Source organism: Doryrhamphus excisus, chromosome 11 (assembly GCF_030265055.1).
Source record: "Doryrhamphus excisus isolate RoL2022-K1 chromosome 11, RoL_Dexc_1.0, whole genome shotgun sequence".
Lineage (NCBI taxonomy): Eukaryota > Metazoa > Chordata > Actinopteri > Syngnathiformes > Syngnathidae > Doryrhamphus > Doryrhamphus excisus.
The window spans coordinates 18,145,769-18,166,331 of NC_080476.1; the positions used below are offsets into that span (position 1 = coordinate 18,145,769).

At 37.0% G+C, this 20,563-nt stretch overlaps 1 protein-coding gene across 1 annotated transcript in view; it reads right to left on the reverse strand.

The window, feature by feature from the left end:
* Positions 1-20,563, reverse strand: part of tmtc2b (transmembrane O-mannosyltransferase targeting cadherins 2b) — a 115,726-nt gene that overhangs the window by 46,142 nt on the left and 49,021 nt on the right. The window lies entirely within an intron of this gene.

Consider the following 20,563-nt stretch of genomic DNA (forward strand, 5'->3'; position numbering starts at 1 on the left):
CAAACAAAAAAATATATTAGGAAAGCAGGAAGTGAACAAATGTGGAGAGATATGATCTCAGGGAAGAACTAGCGTACGTGACAAAAAACAAACAAAAAATTTTGAATAAAATAAATAAATAAATAAATAAATAAATAAAAATGTACAAAATAAAGTGAAAAAAACAAAAAAAATACTTAAATTATATTAGGAAAGCAGGAAGTGAACAAATTTGGAAAAATATGATCTCAGGGAACAACTGAATTTAATATGATTTCAGGGAAGAACTAGCGTACGTGACAAAAAAATTGTAATAAATAAATAAATAAATAAAGTTTAGAAAACAAAAAAAAACCTTAAATTATATTAGGAAAGCAGGAAGTGAACAAATGTAGAAAAACATGATCTCAGGGAAGAACTAAATTTAAAACACTTCTATGCTAGGACTACGTTATGCTAGCCATAGCATTTCAGTATGTGGAATCAAACTATGGAATGGATTGAGTAAGGGAATCAAACAATGCACAACGATGAGCCAATTCAAGAAACAATACAAGCAGTTGATGTTTGCTAAGCTATATATTATTATTATTGCTATATATATCGCTATATTGACACTTACTATGGTACCCATTATGTCATTGGATGCTCATATCACCTCATACTTTGGTACGTGACAAAAAAATTAAAATAAAATAAAATAAAACAAAAATAAAACAAAATAATTTAATTTAATTTAATTTAATTTAATTTAATTTAATTTAATTTAATTTAATTTAATTTAATTTAATTTAATTTAATTCACTTCACTTCACTCAGGTTACCTTTGAACCTGATGACGTGAAAACCAGTCCTGCCGTAGGCTGCAAAAACGCCTCCTAACATTAAACCACCTTTAAACTCCACACACCGAAAAGCAGAATCCCATGTGACGGATAAATCTCTATCTTTATCTCGATATCTGCCGATCATCTTTGCCAATACAAAGACCTCAAAGTCAAAATGAAGACCACAGGAAATTAAACACGAAACACGGGAGGAAATGTAACAATACCGAAGCTACTGTTGAACTCCAAAACCCTGGTATGGACTTAAAGATGAAAAACAGATAAGACCATTATTGAAGAAATACAAATAGATACAGTTCCTTATGTGGGTAAGATTTTGGGATTTAATATTCATAAACAATATGCAAAGCGCACAAACATGCAACACAATATTTGTTAAAAACAGTTTTTGGTAGAAGTGGTAGTATTTTAGTCCATAGCTCAAATATCAAAAAGAAACATATCAAAGACAGGAAGTGCATTGAAGTGGTCGGTCAGGACCGGGGGCTTAAATACTGGGGGGACTGGGGAGTTATTACACCCCAATCGTTGCTTCTGGGGGATCCACGGGGATTTACAAGGCACTTCTGTGGCCTATGCAAAAATCTGGAAGTCGACACGAAAAGCTATCGAGGTGCATGCTAACGAATACATTAGAACTACAATGGAACCTTGGTTAGTGTCAAGAATTCATTCCAAAAAATCCGACTCAAACTCGAACTGGAATTTCAGATTCATAAGTACACATAAATCAAACGAATCAAAAAAATAATCCGACATTTAAAATTCCTTCTACCTTTTTTTATGTGAGTGTTCCCAAAGAAACAGGACCTCGCATATTAATTCTTGAATTCAATATCGTTTCTCCCCTTAGTAATTCAAAAATGGTGAAAAAACAGCATTGAACTAAACAGAATTCAAGAAATAACCAGAAACAAACAGAAAAAATGCTAACCAAAAAATGTATGTAAACCGAGGCAACATTTTTCAACCTTAACTGGGGCGGATGCTAACAGAGGCTCCACTGTATTTAGCAGCATAAAATTATAGAAGGAAAGCAGGAAGTGAACAAATGTGGAGAAATATGATCTCAGGGAAGAACTAGCGTACGTGACAAAAAACAAAAAAATAGAATAAAATAAATAAATGCAAATTATAATTCTTCGGCACATTCAAACACTTTCTATTGTCTAAGCAAATTGATATAAGAGTGATAACTAACACTATATTTATTCTATTTACATTTTCTTGTAAAGACAAAAAAATTTAATTAAAAAAATTATAATAAAAGCAAAGAAATAAATAAAAAGCAATAAAATAAACTAAAAAACAAACAAAAAAATTATATAAGGAAAGCAGGAAGCGAACAAATGTGGAGAAATATGATCTCAGAGAAGAACTAGCGTACGTGACAAAAAACAAAAAAAATAGAATAAAATAAATAAATACAAATTTAAAAAATAAAGTTAAAAAAACAAAAAAAGAAATTAAATAAAACAAAATTACAATAAAAATAAAAAATACATAAATAAAAATTAAAATAAAGTAAAAAAAATATATTAGGAAAGCAGGAAGTGAACAAATTTGGAAAAATATGATCTCAGGGAGGGACTAACTAAATTTGAATATGATTTCAGGGAAGAACTAGCGTATGTGACAAAAAAATTAAATAAAAAAAATTCTAATAAAAATAAATTAGAGTTAAAAAAACAAAAATAAATTAAATTATTATTAGTCTCTGATCAGGGTCACGAGAACCTTCCTTCTTCGGCACGTTCAAACACTTTCTATTGTCTAAGCAAATTGATATACGAGTGATAACTAACACTATATTTATTCTATTTACATTTTCTTCTAACAGCCTTTTGTTTATAATCTAGTTGAAGGAGGAAGTTCAGTCCGACCCCATGAGGGCTGCATTTTTCAGCCCCAAGGGTTTCACATGCAATCCATTCAGAATTGAAACAATTTAGCCATTGTAAGGGAGCCGTGTGAATGAAAGATCGTTGGCGATGAAATGCAAAACAGCCTAATTGCAAAAGCCCAACTTGAGCCTCTTTTTTTTCAATACACACACTCGTTATATTGAAATGACCAGCAAGCAAAATCAATCTCAAAGTTCTTTTCCAAGAGAAGCGTTTGCGGCACAATGAAGTGGAAACGGCTCGGAAAGAAATGTAATTAATTAGAGTGCAATGGAGTATTCTCAAAGCAGCTTTTTAAAGACACATCCATCACATTCGTTAGACAGCCAGCGGGAACCGGCCCCATCGGACTTGGCTTAGACCTCAGATGAAACCCAAAGAGGACCAGCTATGTCTGACCTGCCATCGATCCATCTTCTCTTCCTCTTATCAATTGCAGCTTGTAGATCAGTTTTTCTCCAACAACAAAAGCTCTCGGGTGTAAAAACCCATTGCTTGCAGTCCAGACGAGATAAGAAGACCCGATGGGGTTCCCATCCATATGAAGTGGTTTACAGTTTCAAGATGTACCAAATACCAGATACCAAATACCACCGACCATATACCAAATACCAGCGACCAGATACCAGATACCAGCGACCAGATACCAAATACCAGCGACCAGATACCAAATACCAGCGACCAGATACCAAATACCAGTGACCAGATACCAAATACCAGCGACCATATACCAGATACCAGATACCATCGACCAGGTACCAGTGACCAGATACCAGTGACCAGATACCAAATACCAGCGACCATATACCAGATACCAGCGACCAGATACCAAATACCAGTGACCATATACCAAATACCAGCGACCAGATACCAAATACCAGTGACCAAAATACCAAATACCAGCGACCAAAATACCAAATACCAGCGACCATATACCAGATACCAGCGACCAGATACCAAATACCAGCGACCAGATACCAGATACCAAATACCAGCGACCATATACCAAATACCAGCGACCATATACCAAATACCAGTGACCAGATACCAAATACCAGTGACCAGATACCAAATACAAGTGACCAAAATACCAAATACCAGTGACCAAAATACCAAATACCAGCGACCATATACCAGATACCAGCGACCAGATACCAAATACCAGCGACCAGATACCAGATACCAAATACCAGCGACCAGATACCAGATACCATATACCAGATACCAGCGACCAGATACCAAATACCAGCGACCAGATACCAAATACCAGCGACCATATACCAGATACCAGCGACCAGATACCAAATACCAGCGACCAGATATCAAATACCAGCGACCAAAAACCGATTGCTTGCAGTCCAGACGAGATAAGAAGACTCAATGTGGTTCCCATCCATATGAAGTGGTTTACAGTTTCAAGGTGTACCAGATACCAGCGACCAGATACCAGTGACCAGCGACCAGATACCAGAGACCAGCGACCAGATACCAGCGACCAGATACCAGCGACCAGATAACAAATACCAGCGACCATATACCAGCAACCAGATACCAGCGACCAGATACCAGAGACCAGATACCAGCGACCAGATACCAGCGACCAGATACCAGTGACCAGATACCAGTGACCAGATACCAGATACCAGATACCAGATACCAGACACCAGATACCAGATACCAGATACCAGCGACCAGCGACCAGGTACCAGTGACCACATACCAGATACCATTGACCAGATACCAGATGTTTATTTTGGGGCCAATGCCGATACCGATTTTTTCCCATCACCCCTGGCCGATGGCTGATTTTCCTTGGGCCGATAATTGTGGCCGATACTGCCGATACCGATTCAAGTAAAGAACAGAAATATCGGCACAATATATATCGGCCGGCCGATGTATCGGTCGATCCTTAGTAGATACCCGATCCATTCTGGACCAAAAATACGGCAGTATATAAACACTACTCTGAGCTTGATGTCAATGTTCTCCTCCAATTTTGGATCAGCATTTACAATAAAAGTGACTGTTAGATTAGCTTAATCAGAATCAGAATGGCCTTTACTTGTGAATTATACAAAAGTAAGAATTAAGAAGAATTCATGACTTAATTTCCCCAAAATTCATAAGATTTCCAGACAGGAATCCCTTGAACTGTTTTTTGCCCGTTTAGCTATTTAAGATACAGTTTAAGAACTGACCGATATATCGGCTGGCCGATATATCAGGACGATATTTACTTGAATCGGTATCGGCAAATACACGCGTGGGTTCGCCGATGTATTTTTTTGGAGTATCGGCCACAAATATCGGCTAAAGCAAAATCGGCCATTGGTTAAGGGTGATGGGAAATAATCAGTATCAGCATCGGCCCCAAAAAAAACCCATATCGGTCAATCCAATAGTCAATGTTTTAAAGCTAAACTGCATAGATCTTGGTGTCGGAGTTGGGTCTCCGCAACGTTCAGGGCTGTTTTTTCGCTCAAGTCAAGTAGACGGCCGCCGGGCCACATGGCGACCGAGGTCACGGGGTGAAACACCACACAGGACCCGGCCGACACCGCTTGTGTTCAAAGCTTTTAACCCGAGTGAACCCATCAGAAAAGTCATGTGTCAGCTGATACACCGCGTTCAAAGATGGCGGTGGAGGCTCAAGGTTTTCAGTGACGAATAATATTTATTGTCACTGAAATTGATGATGACACCACAAAAGAGGCTGTTTAATTTGAAAATGATATTCGAAAAAAAATACTATATATTATGCTAACCAACTATGTGAAAAATGCATGAAATAGAATCAAACTGCAGTGAGGAAAATAGACACAAGAATGATAATATAACATAATTATAATGATAATAATTACTCATTCGGATCTTGTAAAAACGTCAATTTTCATGAACCATAATGACTTGAAACAACACAGAATAAAAACCCACGGAATATTCGCAGATCGCCTTTCGTCATCTCGACCTCAATAAACACATTCCACGACTCGACTGACCAATCGCATTCCAACATGTCCCATTTTTCACGACCATGCCAAGGAACGCCGGTTTGGCGTTCCGTCAAGCTTTTATTCTCTTAAGGACGCAATCAGAGAACATTTATTTTGCCATCAAAAGTAATCCCAAGCATACATTTTTGAGATGTCGTTCTTAAATTCCAACTCACAACTGGGGTCTCAAACACGCGGTCCGCGGGCCAAATGTGGCCCGCAGGACACTACTTTGAGGCCCCCGCCTTGATATGAAAGTTTAATGTTAGTGCGGCCCGCGCAAAAATATTACGTTTGATTAATGTTCATGTTAAAGGTTAAATAACTGTTAATAGTTATCCTCACGATCCGTGTGGAAGTGGTAAGTTTTTGGCTATTTAAGTTTAAAGGAAATAACTTGGAGGCTACCGTTTAGGTCGCTAGCTCTCTAGTTTGCGAGTTAGCATGTGTCTCGAGACCCTGCAGTTGCGCAATATGTTGTAAATAAAAAAAAGTATAAAGCTGATTGGTCCAGGACTCCAGCCCCGAGTGTATAAAAGGCCAGGCAGGGAAAGGAAGAGTGCATTTTTGCAGCTGCGCTGTAATAAGACATGCTTACTTGTAGGCATACAGGGACTGCAGATAATCCTGGACGTCTGTATTAGTTACTGTTCTCAGGAATAAACAATCTGGTTCTCATTCTATAATTTGGTTCTTTAAGGAAGGGTGCTTTTTGCAGCTGCGCTGTAATAAGACCGGCTTACTTGTAGGCATACAGGGACTGCAGATAAGCCCGGATGTCTGTATTAGGTATTGTTGTCAGGAATAAACAATCTGGTTCTCATTCTATAATTTGGTTCTTTAAGGAAGGGTACTTTTTGCAGCTGTGCTGTAATAAGACCCGCTTACTTGTAGGAATACAGGGACTGCAGACAAGCCCGGACGTCTGTATTAGTTATTGTTGTCAGAAATAAACAATCTGGTTCTCGTTCTATAATTTGGTTCTTTAAGGAAGGGTGCTTTTTGGAGCTGCGCTGTAATAAGACCAGCTTACTTGTAGGTATACAGGGACTGCAGATAAGCCTGAATGTCTGTATTAGGTATTGTTGTCAGGAATAAACAATCTGGTTCTCATTCTATAATTTGGTTCTTTAAGGAAGGGTGCTTTTTGCAGCTGCGCTGTAATAACACACGCTTACTTGTAGGAATACAGGGACTGCAGATAAGCCCGGACGTCTGTATTAGTTATTGTTGTCAGAAATAAACAATCTGGTTCTCGTTATATAATTTGGTTCTTTAAGGAAGGGTGCTTTTTGGAGCTGCGCTGTAATACGACCCGCTTACTTGTAGGAATACAGGGACTGCAGATAAGCCCAGATGTCTGATTGTTATCAGGAATAAACAACCTGGTTCTCATTCTATAATTTGGTTCTTTAATATTCCCTTATCCTCTATTCGAAACCCACTTCGAGTCCTCAGGGGGAGGATTTCTACAATACACAAAATGGCTCCGGCGATGTTGAAACCCCGAACCATCTGCCGTGTCATGTTATGGTTGACCACCGTATCCCAGTAACACCATGACATTTGGTGTTGATTAAACCGGGACCAGCAACACACATGAGATCCATCATAAAACCATTATAGGATCATAAAAGTCTCAGAGGGAGGATTGAAGTGCTTTAATTTGTAGTTCTGAAATGTCTGCCCAATGCCCAATCAAAGGTGGCCGGAAATAGCAAAAAAATAAAAATCAACCGAGGAAGGTTTTGGAGACGTCTCCAATGCCGCCTTGGCATCTTGGCCACACACCAAGATATGATAACTCACTCCGACACCACTACGCCACTACGCCACGGAATCTGCAGACTGGGAGAAGAGGTCCCAGATGTTCTGGCACCGTAACATGTTATGTCTCCTCTTAAGGATTTTGGATCTTTACAGTCTCAGCATGTCCTGCAATTGTATGATATGATGCTTTTTTTATGAAAATGAATCATTTTCCCCATCAGCTCTTCCACAGGCACATATTTTGGTCTTTTGTCCACGTGCGAACCGCATATTTGAGCACTAAAAATGGAGCTGGAAAACGCTTTTGATGACAAAAACAGCCTTGCTTAGTATCCCCCCGCTGAATGATAACGATTAGCGTTTATCGATTTATATGAATGTTTGTAAAAAACAGTAATACCTTGGTTAGCATCCACCCCTGCTTAGCGTGATTTTCAGTTAAAGTTGGACTGTTGTGTTATTAGACAACGTCCTTGTTAGCGGTTTATTAGCTTGCTAAAAAGAAGCTTGCTTGTTTTCATATTTAACAAACATTGGAATGACAAAACCGGTGTTTCAGAAATCGCGAAAAACGGTAGGGATTGACCGATATGGTTTTTTCGGGCTGATACCGATTTTTTTCCATGACTCTTAGCCGATTGCCGATTTTTCTTGCGCCGATATTTTTAGCCGATACTGCTTTTGCTCCCTGAATTTTCATGAAAAATTACAATCGGCCGATACCGATTCAAGTAAAGAACGCAAATATCGGCCCGATATATCGGCCGGACGATATATCGGTCGATCCTTAAAAAAACAGTAACTCCAATATGTTTTTTTTTTTTCGGACCGATACTGATTTTTTTCCATCACCCTTAGCCGATTTTGCTTGTGCCGATATTTGGAGCCGATACTGCTTTTTCTCCCTGAATTTACATGAAAAATTACAATGATAACAAATTTTTAATTTTATCGGCCGATACCGATTCAAGTAAAGAACGCAAATATCGGCCCGATATATCGGCCGGACGATATATCGGTCGATCCTTAAAAAACAGTAATTCCAGTATTTTTTTTTTCGGGCCGATACCAATTTTTTTCCATCACCCTTAGCCGATTGCCGATTTTTCTTGGGCCGATATTTTTAGCCGATACTGCTTTTGCTCCCTGAATTTACATGAAAAATTAGATTCAAGGTATGAATGCAAATATCGGCCCGATATATCGGCCGGACGATATATCGGTCGATCCTTAAAAAAACAGTAACTCCAATATGTTTTTTTTTTCGGGCTGATACCAATTTTTTTCCATCACGCTTAGCCGATTTTGCTTGCACTGATATTTTTAGCCGATACTGCTTTTGCTCCCTGAATTTACATGAAAAATTACAATGATAACAAATTTTTAATTTTATCAGCCAATACCGATTCAAGTAAAGAACGCAAATATCGGCCCGATATATCAGCCGGACAATATATCGGTCGATCCTTAAAAAAACAGTAACTCCAATATGTTTTTTTTTTCGGGTCGATAACGATTTTTTTCCATCACTCTTAGCCGATTGCCGATTTTGCTTGCGCCGATATTTGTAGCCGATACTGCTTTTGCTCCCTGAATTTACATGAAAAATTACAATGATAACAAATTTTTAATTTTATCGGCCGATACCGATTCAAGTAAAGAATGCATATATCGGCCGGACGATATATCGGTACATGAAAAATTACAATGATAACAAATTTTAACTTTTATCGGCTGATACCGATTCAAGTAAAGAACGCAAATATCGGCCTGATACATCGGCCGTCCTCTTGGAAGTCACACTGGAATATAAGTCGCATTAGCGGTATTAGCCTGAACTTACTTATTTGTGCTAATTTTGGTAAATTTTTATAAATATGACTATTATGACTATTTTCCAAAAATTGTAAATAATATTTACCGTATTTTCTGGACTACAAGTCGCTCCGGAGTATAAGTCGCACAAGGCCAAAAATGCATAATTAGGTCGAAAAAAATAACATAAGTCGTATTGGAGTATAAGTCGCAATTTTTGCGGGTAATTTATTTTATAAACTACTTGACCAAAATAGACATTACGTCCTCTTGGAAGGCAAGTTCTAACAATAAAAGAATAGAGAACATGCTAACATATGCTAATACAATGGTTATTCAGCTACACAATAAATATAAGTCGCAGGAACAGCAAACCTATGAAAAAAAGTGCGACTTATAGTCCGGAAAATACGGTATTAGCCTGAACTTACTTATTCGTGCTACTTTTTGTAAATTTTAATAAATGTGATCATTTTTTTCCTATAGTATAGTGACTTTATTCTCATATTAAGACTATTTTCATAATTTTATAACTTTTTTCTAACCAAAATTAGTCATTATTTGATTTGTTTCTCGTATTACGATTAAAAAAATACATATTTTAGTCTTTAATATATAACATTTATGGTATGTTTCATCTTAATAAAGTGGAACCTTGGTTAGCATTCGCCCCAGTTAGCGTGTTTTTTTTTTTGGTGACCTACAATTTTGGTTCTGTTTTTTTATGCATTCTGGAATTCCATAGTCTATAGTCATTTTGAATATTGACTATTGTTTTCAAGAGCGATATAGACATGGTAAAAACCAAAAGAAAGATTAGACTAGAAAAGACTAGAAAACGTTTCTACCTTTTTCTGTCCTTCAACAAAAAAAGCTTTTTGTGAAAGCATAAGCATAACTTTCACTTCGAAACAAATTTTTGTCCAAATACAAACAACTATGCCACAACAAATTTAATACATTTTAAGTCGTTTTTCTCAGATGAAAACTTGTTATATTTGTTTATTTATTGACAAATTTAATACCTTTTTAAGCAGTTTTTCAGGCTTAAAACTGCACCAAATGTGCTCTCTTTAATTGCCGAGGTGCCTCCTCGCCTCTTTTTGTCTCTAGCTTCTGGTCTAGTTCTGGTTGTTTGTTAATGAATGTATTAAATAATACTGAATACTGCTATTACAATGTAAAAAATATGTAGTTTTGTGAAATAAAAGTACTTTTATTGAATGAAAATGGATCTGCATACGTAACAACAAACTGGAAATATAATAATCGTCCATGTTGGTACACGTGTTGCTTCTTATAAAACGTTTCAACTCACGAAAACAACAACAAGAACAAAACGATAGCAGACTAATTTACTTTTTAAAAACGACCACGTACTGCGGATGAAGATGTTTTCCACGACTTCCACCTCGAAGAGTGCCGTGTGGTTTTGCTTCACCACTGTGATAATCAGTTCAATGTGCCCAATAAAGAAAAAGAACTGGGCCAAGTCCAGGGATCGTGTCCACACATTCATATGAATGTTTGTGGATAAAAAGCGGAGCTCAGCAAGTCACTGACAGAATAGAAGGAAAGTATGCACTTTTTGCACTTATTGCAAAAGTAGGTGCAATTCATGACGCGGCAGGCGAGGGGTGTCTCGACTATTCGACGAATCGATTCGTAGATCTCGACAGCGAATCATACAATAATATATGATGGCTGGTTTTCCATGCTACTAAAACTGTTCCATTTATAAAAAAGGAACACCAGTGGAACCAGTTAGCCACAATAAACGAGGTATTACTGTATACTGGAAATTATTATAAACTTTATTCCTAACAACTGCAGAACAGTATACAAAAACAATGACGATTTCCTTAATGGATACGGATAATTGACACCTGAACTCATCATACTCATATAGTTCATCTTCAAACAGCGAAAATAATGCATAAGGCTAAAAATAACAAATTAGCTAAAAATGTCATCCAATACTTGGGGGAGGAGAAATATGATCTCAGGGAAGAACTAGCGTACGTAAAAAAAAATAAATCATAAAAATAAATAAATTAATAAAATAAATAATTAAATTAAAATTAATAAAAAACAGTAAAAAAAACCCTTAAATTATATTAGGAAAGCAGGAAGTGAACAAATGTGGAGAAATATGATCTCAGGGAAGAACTATATTTGAAACACTTCTATGCTAGGACTATAATAAAATAAATAAATAAAAAAATAAATTAAAATTAATAAAAAACAGTAAAAAAAACAACCTTAAATTATATTAGGAAAGCAGGAAGTGAACAAATGTGGAGAAATATGATCTCAGAGAAGAACTATATTTGAAACACTTCTATGCTAGGACTATAATAAAATAAATAAATAAAAAATTTAATTAAAATTAATAAAAAACAGTAAAAAAACTTAAATTATATTTGGAAAGCAGGAAGTGAACAAATGTGGAGAAATATGATCTCAGGGAAGAAGTACAAATTTAAACACTTCTATGTTAGGACTACGTTATGCTAGCCATAGTATGGTATGTAAACTATGGAATGGATTGAGTAAGGGAATCAAACAATGCACAACGATGAGCCAATTCAAGAAACAATACAAGCAGTTGATGTTTGCTAAATACAAGGATGAAGAGTCTTGAACCGGTCATGACGTGCTATATATATCACTATATTGTACTTTGGTATGTGACAAAAAATTAAATTAAATTAAATTAAATTTAATTTAATAAAAAATACTTAAACTATATTAGGAAAGCAGGAAGTGAACAAATGTAACAGTTACTGATTGTAAAAGTACCAGATGGAGGGGTAGGATTTAATAAGCTTTGCTTCTTCCTACTCCTTTTGGACATGTGGAACTGGGAACTGATTATGGGATGCATTCAATTGTAATCTGATGCATGTTCAAACGTAATTAAACAATTACCATTACCATTACTCCTAATCTGCAAAAATAATACTATTCCTGGATACTCGTTATAATTCCTTACGGGACTTTGGTACGTGACAAAAAATAAATAAATAATAAATAAATTAAAAAAAAATTACTAAAATAATAGTAATAATAATAAAATAAAATTGAATTAAAAAAACTATATTAGGAAAGCAGGAAGTGAACAAATGTAACAGTTACTGATTGTAAAAGTACCAGATAGAGATAATGTATGTTTACTCAGGCGCCAACAACATCCCATGACGCTGTTTTTTTTTTTTGTTTATATCATTTTTTAGAAATATCAAATAGCTCTGGGAAATCTGGCAGGGTATGTATTATTATTATTTTTCCCCCACGTTTAGGCAGCACTGCTAAGCAGTTGGTCAAAAAAAATTGGTCCTTGTCTGAGCAAGATGAAAAGTTTTATATAATTTAAAAATATTTTTAAATTTTCTGGGATTGCGTCGCATACCAGCGTGTACACAAATTTATTTTATTTTATTTTTTAAGTGAATTTTAAGGCAAGAAAGTAAGTAAGTCAGAATTTTGGCAAGTTATCGCCATGTTGTTCCTAGCGACCGTGTTGCGGTTTTGTTATAAATGAAGGTGCTATCGTTGCTCAAGTACCAAGGTGAAAACACTAATGGATCTGCAAAGCCTGGATTTGTGCCACCTCAGGTCACAGTGACGTCACTCAGCGTCCTTCTACATTTCTCATGACTTAGTGCACAAGAAAACTACCAGGTCGCTTCCACGATGCACCCGTTATTGTGCTTTTTTTTATGGTTTTCGATTTCGGTTGTGAAGAGATGAATTAGCGTCATTGGAACGGCTTTCTGTACGTTTTCCTTTCCTGAGGCATCCCAGACGTTATACGGTGGTTGAGATGAAGCAGACAAGGTCAAGGTCGTTCATATGCAGGACTAGGACTCAATCTCAGTGGATCAATCAACCTATAATTACAATATCTGGTTTAGCCTTCATCATAAATAACACAATGCTGTGTTCAGTATGTCCTGGTATCAAAAAGATGCTGTCATTCTTGGCTTGATGTGCTTTTTTTGGTTGTTGTTTTTTTTAACACCGCAGTGAAACACAAGACGTGTAGCGCTTTTAGTTGGTCTGACCAAATATGACCAGGAGGGGATGGACGGGATGTTACACAGTGATGCTGTAAATACGACCAGGACAGGATGTTACACAGTGATGCTGTAAATATGACCAGGAGGGGATGGACGGGATGTTACACAGTGATGCTGTAAATATGACCAGGAGGGGATGGACGGGATGTTACACAGTGATGCTGTAAATATGACCAGGAGGGGATGGACGGGATGTTACACAGTGATGCTGTAAATAAGACCAGGATGGAATGTTAGACAGTGATGCTGTAAATATGACCAGGAGGGGATGGACGGGATGTTACACTGATGCTGTAAATACGACCAGGAGGGGATGGACTGGATGTTACACAGTGATGCTGTAAATACAACCAGAAGGGGATGGACGGGATGTTACACTGATGCTGTAAATATGACCAGGAGGGGATGGACAGGATGTTACACTGATGCTGTAAATATGACCAGGACAGGATGTTACACAGTGATGCTGTAAAAATGACCAGGAGGGGATGGACGGGATGTTACACTGGTGCTGTAAATATGACCATGAGGGGATGGACAGGATGTTACACAGTGATGCTGTAAATATGACCAGGAGGGGATGGACAGGATGTTACACAGTGATGCTGTAAATATGACCAAGAGGGGATGGACGGGATGTTACACTGATGCTGTAAATATGACCAGGAGGGGATGGACGGGATGTTACACAGTGATGCTGTATATATGACCAGGACGGGATGGACGGGATGATACACAGTGATGCTGTAAATATGACCAGGAGGGGATGGACGGGATGATACACAGTGATGCTGTAAATATGACCAGGAGGAGATGGACGGGATGTTACACTAATGCTGTAAATATGACCAGGACGGGTTGTTACACAGTGATGCTGTAAATATGACCAAGAGGGGATGGACGGGATGTTACACTGATGCTGTAAATATGACCAGGAGGGGATGGACGGGATGTTACACTGATGATTTTCATCTTTTATTCCTACTTTTTTATGCTTCATCTCTGTAGTTTCTCAGTCATCCATTCATCTTTTTCCGCTTATCCGAGATCCGGGGGCAGCAGGGAAGCCCAGACTTCCTTCCCCGGCTACTTCAATCCGGCTACATCACGGCTCGTTTCCTTGCCAGTTGAGTCTCTTCAACGTGTCCTGGTCTCCCCAAGACTCTGAAACCGACCCCTTTGGCTCCAGCTCATTGGAGGGGGAAGCTAGCTCTTAGTGGCCACTCTTCCCGTGGAATGAGACAATCTTTGGGATATTTTTCCATTTTGGGGTAATTCCATTTCTTTCACTCTTTTCTTTGAAGTCCGGGGGTTGGAAAGCTCTCGTTAGTTTCGTGTGCCGTGGTTGGACTCGCCGCAGAGCAACCAAAGTCCACAATTTTTCTATCCACTGCAGAGTGGAAATAATTCCGGAAAAATTCCCAGGAAATAGACACACTTCCATATCCAGTTGTATAACCACAGCACACTTTTGTTTTTCTATTTATAGCTTTCCATGATGCCGACAATGTCCCGTTCCCGAACAGAAGCAGTGGAGTGTATCTCCTTGTAGGAAGCAGGTGGCGGAGGTCAAAGGTCACTTGCTGGGACCAATCTATCACATGCTGGCAGAAGCCATTGGAGCATAGAAGAGCATATGTGAAGCCTCAGGTAGGAATGTCATGCTTGTGTTGGCTTTGTTTCCTTTCACCTCGTCTAAAACCCTGCTGGCCTGTCATAGTTTGTGTAACAAATGTCTTAGTTATAATCTTAGTTATAATCTTATATATATACAAATACAAATAGACGTAATGTAGACATTGAAAGGGCGAAGGAAAATACATTTCTAGGGATCAAAATAAAATAAAATAAAATAAAATAAAAAAAACTTAAACTATATTAGGAAAGCAGGAAGTGAACAAATGTAAACGTTACTGATTGTAAAAGTACCAGATGGAGGGGTAGGATTTAATAAGCTTTGCTTCACCTCAAAGTCCCGCTAAATTTAACTAAATAAATAATCTAAAAAAAAATTAAATTAATTAAAAATTTATTTAAAAAAAAATTGAAGTTTATTAGGAAAGCAGGAAGTGAACAAATTCTGATTCTAAAAGTACCAGATGGAGGGGTAGGATTTAATACGTTTTTCTCAAAAGTCCCGCTAAATTTAAATAAATAAAAAAATATATATACAAATTAATAAAAAATGTATTTAAAAAAATATATATTATATTAGGAAAGCAGGAAGTGAACAAATGTAACAGTTAATGATTCTAAAAGTACCAGATGGAGGGGTAGAATTTAATAAGCTTTGCTTCACCTCAAAGTCCCGCAAAATAAAATTAATAAAAAAATTATAAAAAAAAAATATATATATTAGGAAAGCAGGAAGTGAACAAATGTAACAGTTACTGATTGTAAAAGTACCAGATGGAGGGGTAGGCTTTAATAAGCTTTGCTTCACCTCAAAGTCCCGCTAAATTTAAATAAATAAATAAATAATTAAAAAATTAAAATTAATAAAAAATGTATTAAAAAAATAACTTAAATTATATTAGGAAAGCAGGAAGTGAACAAATGTAACAGTTACTGATTGTAAAAGTACCAGATGGAGGGGTAGGATTTAATAAGCTTTGCTTCAAAGTCCCGCTAAATTTAAATGAATAAAAAATAATTAAAAATTAATAAAAATTCTTTAAAAAAACAATTAAATTAAATAAAATTAAATTACATTAAAATAAATTACAATAAATTAAATTACAATAAATTAAATTATTTTAGGAAAGCAGGAAGTGAACAAATGTAACAGTTACTGATTGTAAAAGTACCAGATGGAGGGGTAGGATTTAATAAGCTTTGCTTCTTCCTACTCCTTTTGGACATGTGGAACTGGGAACTGATTATGGGATGCATTCAATTGTAATCTGATGCATGTTCAAATGAAATAAAACCTAGACTAATGGACCTAACGTTCTATACGGTAGAATCTGAATCTGCACAGCACAGGTAAGCCCTGTCAGCTTTGTCACCAATCACACACACACACACACGCACACACACACACACACACACACACTTTCCCAAACGCCTCCAGCAGTGACCTTGCACTAACAGCCAAAGTGTGAACAGAAAATGGGAGGTGTGAAAAGATAAAGCATGTCAGCTTGACATTCACTAAGGGCCCAGCTGCATCCGTGCCAGGATTCAGACATGATTTTTCAAAGTGCGGGTCAGCGCGTGGCGGACGCGGACAACATGACCTCAGACGAACGTCTCGACTCGACTTTCTCTGATGATAAAGACTTTTTTTTTCTGCTGACACGACAACATCAACATCACTGTTTTTCATCTCGGGTACACGTCCAAGTATCGGATTTCGGATTATGGTTTCAAAGAGCTCAAAATATCACAGCCTCAGGCCCGGACTGACAAGGAATACAATACCATGTGGGAAAAATTGGTCACATGACAAAACATGAGGCTGGACCTCATTAGAATTGGAAACTAAAATTGTAGCTGTTTACTGGCTAATAACTATAAAAGCAATCTTCACTCGCTAAATGTACTGCAAAAAAAGGCCAGTAAGGATAATGCATAATGCCGCCTACAGAGAACATACTAACTCCTTATTTGTAAAATCACAAATACTTCAACTTGCTGATATAGTTCATCTTCAAACAGCTAAAATAATAATACATAAGGCTAAAAATAACCAATTAGCTAAAAATGTTATTTAATACTTCGCTACAAAAGAGGAGAAATATGATCTCAGGGAAGAACTAGCGTACATGAAAAAAAATTAAATAAAAATAAATTATAATAAAAATAAATAAATAAAAATTAAAAAAACAAAAGAAACTTAAATATTAAATTATATATATTAGGAAAGCAGAAAGTGAACAAATGTGGAGAAATATGATCTCGGAAGAACTAGCGTACATGACAAAAAAAAATAAAAATAAATTATAATAAAAATAAACACATACAATTTAATAAAATAAATAAAAAAAAACACTTACATGCTAGGACTACGTTAAAAAGCCATAGCATTTCAGTATGTGGAATCAAACTATGGAATGGATAAAATAAAATAAAATAAAATAAAATAAAAAATAAAATTTATTTTATTTAAATTAAATACAATTTTATTTAATTTTATTTAATTTTATTTAATTTTATTTATAAAAAATTGAACATAACAAAGAATCCTAGATTTTTCAAAATGAGCCTACAAACTACAGTATGAAGGAAATAGTCTAGTAAATGCGTGTTTTTCCACATAAAGTCCAGCACACACACACCTACCCTGACCAACTATGCAGCACTCGGATGCTATAAAGTCGTAGCCTGGAAGCAGCCCAGCACATGGAAGAGCTTTAATCACGCCTGCTGGCACCTCAGCTTGATTTAATGACACACATGGAGCAGAGGGCTTCAATGCATTGGATTTTTTGGGATTACCCTTGGTTAACAGAGGTAGCCTTGGTTAACAGAGGAAAAACAAAGATTTCAAGCCCCTTTCTCATTTTGAAAGCTTCCAATCAGGATGACATACATAACAATATAATGTCAGGTGGTCCTTTTGTGGCAGGGCTTCAATGCATTGGATTTTTTTGGGATTACCCTTGGTTAACAGAGGTAGCCTTGGTTAACAGAGGAAAAAAGAAGATTTCAAGCTCCTCCCTAATTTTAAAAACTTCCAATCAGGATGACATACATAACAACATAATGTCAGCTGGTCCTTTTGTGGCAGGGCTTCAATGCATTGGATTTTTTTGGGGATTACCCTTGGTTAACAGAGGTAGCCTTGGTTAACAGACAAAAAAAAAAAAGATTTCAAGCCCCTTTCTCATTTTGAAAGCTTCCAATCAGGATGACATACATAACAATAACAGCTGGTCCTTTTGTGGCAGGGCTTCAATGCATTGGATTTTTTTGGGATTACCCTTGGTTAACAGAGGTAGCCTTGGTTAACAGACGAAAAAAAAGATTTCAAGCCCTTTTCTCATTTTGAAAGCTTCCAATCAAGATGACATACATAACAATAACAGCTGGTCCTTTTGTGGCAGGGCTTCAATGCATTGGATTTTTTTGGGATTACCCTTGGTTAACAGAGGTAGCCTTGGTTAACAGAGGAAAAACAAATATTTTGAAAGCTTCCAATCAGGATGGCATACATAACAACATAATGTCAGCTGGTCCTTTTGTGGCAGGGCTTTAATGCATTGGATTTTTGGGGGGTTACCCTTGGTTAACAGAGGTAGCCTTGGTTAACAGACAAAAAAAAAAGATTTCAAGCCCCTTTCTCATTTTGAAAGCTTCCAATCAGGATGACATACATAACAACATAATGTCAGGTGGTCCTTTTGTGACAGGGCTTCAATGCATTGGATTTTTTTGGGATTACCCTTGGTTAACAGAGTTAGTAGCCTTGGTTAACAGACGAAAAAAAAAGATTTCAAGCCCTTTCTGATTTTGAAAGCTTCAATCAGGATGACATACCTAGCAACATAATGTCAGCTGGTCCTTTTGTGGCAGGGCTTTAATGCATTGGATTTTTGGGGGGTTACCCTTGGTTAACAGAGGTAGCCTTGGTTAACAGAGGAAAAAAGAAGATTTCAAGCTCCTCCCTAATTTTGAAAACTTCCAATCAGGATGACATACATAACAATATAATGTCAGCTGGTCCTTTTGTGGCAGGGCTTCAATGCATTGGATTTTTTGGGGGATTACCCTTGGTTAACAGACGTAGCCTTGGTTAACAGACGAAAAAACGATTTCAAGCCCCTTTCTGATTTTGAAAGCTTCCAATCAGGATGACATACATAACATAATGTCAGCTGGTCCTTTTGTGGCAGGGCTTCAATGCATTGGATTTTTTTGGGATTACCCTTGGTTAACAAAGTTATCCTTGGTTAACAGAGGAAATAAGGTTTCAAGCCCCTTTCTCATTTTGAAAAGCTTCCAATCAGGATGATATACATAACATAATGTCAGCTGGTCCTTTTGTGGCAGGGCTTCAATGCATTGGATTTTTTGGGGGATTACCCTTGGTTAACAGAGGTAACCTTGGTTAACAGAGGAAAACAAATATTTTGAAAGCTTCCAATCAGGATGACATACATAGCAACATAATGTCAGCTGGTCCTTTTGTGGCAGGGCTTCAATGCATTGGATTTTTTTGGGATTACCCTTGGTTAACAGAGTTAGTAGCCTTGGTTAACAGACGAAAAAACGATTTCAAGCCCCTTTCTGATTTTGAAAGCTTCCAATCAGGATGACATACATAACAACATAATGTCAGCTGGTCCTTTTGTGGCAGGGCTTCAATGCATTGGATTTTTTTGGGATTACCCTTGGTTAACAGAGGTAGCCTTGGTTAACAGACGAAAAAAAAGATTTCAAGCCCTTTTCTCATTTTGAAAGCTTCCAATCAAGATGACATACATAACAATAACAGCTGGTCCTTTTGTGGCAGGGCTTCAATGCATTGGATTTTTTTGGGATTACCCTTGGTTAACAGAGGTAGCCTTGGTTAACAGAGGAAAAACAAATATTTTGAAAGCTTCCAATCAGGATGGCATACATAACAACATAATGTCAGCTGGTCCTTTTGTGGCAGGGCTTTAATGCATTGGATTTTTGGGGGGTTACCCTTGGTTAACAGAGGTAGCCTTGGTTAACAGACAAAAAAAAAAAGATTTCAAGCCCCTTTCTCATTTTGAAAGCTTCCAATCAGGATGACATACATAACAACATAATGTCAGGTGGTCCTTTTGTGACAGGGCTTCAATGCATTGGATTTTTTTGGGATTACCCTTGGTTAACAGAGTTAGTAGCCTTGGTTAACAGACGAAAAAAAAAGATTTCAAGCCCTTTCTGATTTTGAAAGCTTCAATCAGGATGACATACCTAGCAACATAATGTCAGCTGGTCCTTTTGTGGCAGGGCTTTAATGCATTGGATTTTTGGGGGGTTACCCTTGGTTAACAGAGGTAGCCTTGGTTAACAGAGGAAAAAAGAAGATTTCAAGCTCCTCCCTAATTTTGAAAACTTCCAATCAGGATGACATACATAACAATATAATGTCAGCTGGTCCTTTTGTGGCAGGGCTTCAATGCATTGGATTTTTTGGGGGATTACCCTTGGTTAACAGACGTAGCCTTGGTTAACAGACGAAAAAACGATTT